At 31.3% G+C, this 5,897-nt stretch overlaps 1 pseudogene; it reads right to left on the bottom strand.

The window, feature by feature from the left end:
* Positions 1-4,782: 4,782 nt before the first annotated feature.
* On the bottom strand, positions 4,783-5,466 carry LOC108976443 (annotated as a pseudogene).
* Between the last annotated feature and the right edge of the window lie 431 nt (positions 5,467-5,897).

Here is a 5,897-nt window from a genome sequence, read left to right as displayed (position 1 = left end):
GAAGATTATTCAAATCGATGCAACGTATGTGACAAAGGAATTACATTTCTTGGATAAAGTAATACTAAAATATTCTAGTTTAATCCAGTTAATAAGGGAGTAGCTTATATTTTGCGATTTATAAAAATAATAAGAGAGAAAAAATGCCCTGAATACTTAGTATACTCAGAAATGAAAGAAGCTAAAGAGATGTTAATAAGATATCGTTGTAGTCGATGCGTACGTTACCTCAAAGAAGTAACAAAATAATTAATGGGAAATCTTCCAGAATTCCGAGTATCTATGTCAATTTCATTTACACACGTTGGTATAGACTATGCAGGACCGATTCATATGAAATGTTCAAAAGGAAGAGGACAAAAGACATTTAAGGGATATATAGCTGTATTTGTTTGTATGGCAACAAAAGATATTCATTTAGAAGCAGTAAGTGATTTAACAACCGAAGCAAACCGAACAAACTAAATCATTATACATTAATGATACAGATAAACCAGGAGCTTCAGTGACTAAACTGATAAATAATACAGCAATATATTTGGAACCGATTAGTAAAATGGACATAATAAATTCAAAATGGAATCTAATTGTCTACTACGAATTAGGTAGGTACTTATTATGATCGGATGCATAAAGTACAAGAAGTTATTAACAGACTTTAACATCAATGCAAAATATTGACCTATTACGAAGATGCCTGCATAATGATTACTTCAACTTTAAAGGACAAATATAATAGTCTTAAAACAAATAATGAATTGTTTATGAAAGAACAAAATAGAAGAAAGCGAGCACCATTCGAATTCGTTGGTTCAATTTACTTATTAGAAATTATGGATGCTGATGACCGAGAAAATATGGAATCAAATATTAGAAATATTTTCGACAACCAAAAAGATAAAGCAAAATTGTTTAAAAGGMAGACATCGGTAGTTGATTCTACCATAAATATATTAAAAAATACAACAGATGAAGTTAACCGTAATTTTGAGAAAATAAACCAACAACTTAATAAAYTTTATAACGAACTAATAAAAGATGAAAATGCTGAGCGAATGACCTTTGTTTGAATTATATTCAAACTGTTTTATTTGWAAGATCAAACTTTTAAATTTAAATAAGATGCTTTATATCTTTACCGTTGGTGGGGGGAAAATAAAGATTTTATTTAAGCTGAGARCTATTTCATTTTGCGAGAAGTGTTTCCTTCTACGAGAACTATTTTAGTCTGATTTTATTTAAAATTTCACCTATTTGTATACAATTTTAAGAACTATCTTAACTATCTTAATATATGTGTATGTGTTCATGTTCATATGTATGTAGCACATTGTTTATGCTAAATGGTATGGGGTTGTTTTTAAGTGAACATGCACATTTGTATTCAATTGCCTAAATGCATATCTTAGGTAAATATGTTATCTTAAGTAAATATGTTTGTTTGTTAATTGTGAGAGACAGGTGTACAAAAAAAAATGGCACATCCTGGTGGTCTAAAAAAAAAAATCAAAAGAAATTCTTAATCAGTAAGGATGCTGTTATAGTCCCTACCTCAGGGAACGCGAAAAAAATTTTCTTTGAAAAATGGCGGCTGACTGAAAATAAAAATCATTTCTTATGTTTTTCTTTGAAATTCCTGAATTTTTATATAAATTATATATAATATTTAGATATTTTATAATAAATAAAAGGATAAAGGATTATATAAAAAAGGTTCACACAAAATTTCAAGTAAAGCGGTTGAATAGAACTTGAGATAATGCCGGTACCGTGTGGAAAAAAGTTGTTTCGAGAAAACGCGTTTAAAAAAGTGAGTCAAATTTGAGACAGTCTAAGTCATTTATTAGTGCGCTAGGAGGATATGTTCTTAAGGTCTAAACTTTAAATATATGAAAAAAAATCGAATTTTTCAAAATTCTAGAGTAGAATACCCCCTTAATAAAGAAATTTAATTTAATAGAAACAAACTACCACACAAATTAATACTACCTGGAAGACAATCGGGTAACGAATTAAAAGAAATTTATAAATCGATGACTGCTAAAAGTTTAATTGTTGATTCAAGACTAATCATAAACATAGAAATTCCCTTAATATCGTATGAACCGTCAAACGTATATAAATTAAATCCACTTCCAATAAAATACAAAGGGAATATGATTATGCCAGAAATGAAGGCAGAATATTTAATATACAAATTTGATTTGAATCAATATTCACTTATAAACCAAGTAGATCTAGATAATTGTTCTACTAACTAGAAGAGAGAATCATTACCTGGAAATTTACCTTGGAAATCAGCAACGGATAATTCATGTGAAGTAACAACTTTAAAACAATTAAAACATGAAGCATGTGATTTCAAACCTTTTACAAATGAAAACGTTTGGATAAAATTATCTTCTCAAAATCGGTGGCTTTAGAAATTATTTAGCAAAGCAATGATATATCTAGAATTTGATAATAACCAATAATTGCATATGGAAATTCCTAGTCAAGGCATTATGACAATAAGAGAAGGATGCACAGCCCGACATGGAGGAGTAACTTTAACAGCGTCTCATCACGTACAATCTGAAATTAATAAAGAATTGCTATCCTCTTCTTGGGTTAAAGATATAGAATATATTCCAGAATTACAAATAAAACATTTTGATTCAACATTAATAAACAATACCAAAGATGTCGTACATCTTAAACAACAAATAGAACTACTCAAAACAGAAAACATCTTAAACAACAAATAGAACTACTCAAAACAGAAAAAAATAAAAGGTATAAATTTTCATCACGTCACGTTTCGCTAACATTAATTTTGATAACAGTATTAACCATTACTATTTTACATATAAGATCCAAATGTGTAACAAGAACTGTGACTATTCCATTTGAACTTCCAGTTAGACATAATTAAAAAATATTAATAATAAAACAAAATATATCTACAAGTAAAGATACAAATTTAGCCCCTAGCAGAATGTTCATGAATATATGAACATGAAAATCTTATTACATTAAGGTAGAATTATATGAAGAACATTATATTTTTGACACAAGTACATTAATACATAAAAATACACATGTAAGCTAAGCAACAAAATTGTAATATGAGACTTACTCATAAAAATGTAAACATCATTGCATATAAAAGAAACTCCTAAATTAGAGTATACATAATGCTAATATTACTATAGAAAACGTTCATACTCCAAATATTAATGAACACAATCAACAGATAAGAAAATCAGCCCTATCACTCAATCTGTCGTAGCGAAGTTACGAATACGAATGTGCGCTACGAATACGCATAATTTGCTGTCATTGAATTCATGTGAATTCGAAACTTTTGTTGCCAGACTTAATTTTGAATTTTGACATTTCGAAATCAGCTGTGTAGAAGAAAAAATTAAAATTTTGATTAATAAAAGTGAAATCGTTTATATTCAAATTGATTTTACGAACAAAATATGTATTCGCTAACGTTTTTATTTATATTACTTGAGGAAGAACGTGAGAGAAGTCGGCGTGATCTAAAAATTCACCGCAAAATCTCTGAGGGACAAGAGCAACCCTTTCGATGTGGACGAAACAATGTACAGTTCAAAAATCGACAAAAATTCATTGTTAAATTTTATTAAAGTTATTTTTCTAAAACAGGTTTATTAAAAACTATCGCTTAAATAAGCCGGCATTTAGGTATGCCCTCGATGTTCTAGAGAGGAATGCAAGTTCTTCAAGATCTTCATCTATATCTTTACTTCATCGATTGTCTTCGGTTTTACGGTTTTTAGCTGAAGGAAGCTATCAGCATGGAGTGGTTAAAGACTTCGATATTCCAATGGCTCAGTCAACATTTTGTATTTTGATTGCTCAAATGGGACTGAATTTGTGCCCTCAGTGAATAAACCTCGAGTTAAGTAACGTTGAAAAAAGTGAAGCGAAAAAGGATTTTTTCAGAAATACGGATTTCCAGGCGCGATTTTGTGTGTAAACGGGACACATATTAAAATCGTTGCTCCAACTAAAGTTTCTCTCTTATAACCGCAAAGTATCAATGCCATGGTTGTAAGTTTGGTGAGAAATTCGCATTTCAAACATCTTAATCAATGTTTTGCAGATATGTGACAATAAAATGAAAATACGTTATGTGAATGCTCAGTATTCTGGCAGCATTCAGGACACATATGGAATGACAGCAATGCTCGTTATTATCATCAGAAAAAGTACCTCGATGGTGAACGAAACACTTGGCTTATGGGTATTATACATACAAACATATATACGAGTATTACAAAAATTCCCAAAATTTAATATTTGTACAGGAGATGCTGGATATGCCTTAGAACCATGGTTAATGACACCATTCCGTACCCCTCCCTCAGGAAGCCCAGAAGAGAAATATAATAAAATACATGCAAAAGCGAGAAATATCGTTGAAAGAACAATAGGAGTTTTTAAAAATCGATATAGATGTCTTCTGGCTTCACTACGAGCCATGGAAGGCATCTCAAATCGTTAATGTTGCGGCAGCGTTACACAACGTTTGCATTCACTATAGCGGGAATGATGAAAGTTTCGAAAATAATTCGGATCCAAATATTTTTACAGAAAGTAATGAAATTCTTTCATCAACTTATAATGATTCAGCTTCACAAATCAGAGAAGCTATATGTGCAACACTTACACCAATATAATATCCTAAATAAATTTATTTAATTATTTTAATAATTTTTTTTCATGGCTAGCAAATTTTTTTCCTCTACCTCTAATATTTTCTGTTTAATGGAATTCTTAGCAGCTACCAAATTCTCCATAGCTATATTGTGCTTTCTAAATTCTTCCACTTCCGGTTTTTTTAAATCATTTTGCATTTCCAATGACGTAATGAAAGGTCGTCCAACTTATCAAGAACCTTTTCCTGGAATTCTGTTTGAATTGCAAGTTGTTCTATAAGTAAATCGGCTGTACATGTTTCCGGTGGCCGAGTAGTACGTCTAGGCAGTGCTGGACTGCAGGTCACTGATGGCATCGATACGTCGGCCTCTGTCTCATTGCCCACGTCGTCTACAATAGGTAAGCCGATGCTCACTGTATTCGCAATACCACTTGTACTTGTTTCCAATGCCGTTAGTATTATCACCGCTTCCTCCAATTCATTGAAATGGTGCTGCCTATTTCTGCCGCCACCAGTATCTGATTGCCCCTTTTTATTTTGGCCTTTATGTAGGCCTTCCAGTCAAGCCATACCTAATAAAAAATAAGTCAAACAAGCTTTAAACTATACTGTTACAACAATAATCGACAACTTTATTATATTACCTTCTTCCAACTGGAAATATCCTTGATAGGCGGACCAACACTGTTGAGTTCTTGGTCCATATTGTTCCAAAAAGCTGCCACTTCTTCTTTAGGGTACTTGGTAAAACCCTTCGCCATTTCAGGTTTTTGCTGTAACAGCTCAACCATTAGTACATATTGTTGCTTGGTGGTAATTACTTTGGACCTGCGGAAATCGCATTAAATATTATTTTAATGATAAAAAATATGTTATAGTTTGAATTCAATTAAAACTTACATGTTTCTAAATTTAAATTTATATCTCCGTTAGCACAAACCTGTCGTACAAAAATTCCGATAAACTTAAAAATTTTCCGTTCCGAGCGAATTCAGTGAATGCAACTCTACGAATTTCGAACTTAATTTCGGAACTGTTCGAATTGCATGATGACAGTTTCGTAACTTTTGGATTGCGTGATAGGGCTGAGTATCAAACGTACGTACGTATGTATGTGTATAATTGCGTTAGATGCACTAATCTAAGTAGCTGTAAAATATCAATGCGTTGGTATCTGAAGAATGCAATAAAAATAAAATACATATTTACACATGTGTATGTA

The sequence above is a fragment of the Bactrocera latifrons genome, unplaced genomic scaffold (genome assembly GCF_001853355.1).
Source record: "Bactrocera latifrons isolate USDA-ARS-PBARC rearing strain unplaced genomic scaffold, ASM185335v1 scaffold_763, whole genome shotgun sequence".
Taxonomy (NCBI): domain Eukaryota; kingdom Metazoa; phylum Arthropoda; class Insecta; order Diptera; family Tephritidae; genus Bactrocera; species Bactrocera latifrons.
The sequence above is the reverse complement of the archived record's forward strand: the minus strand, read 5'-3'. Positions and strand labels throughout refer to the sequence as shown.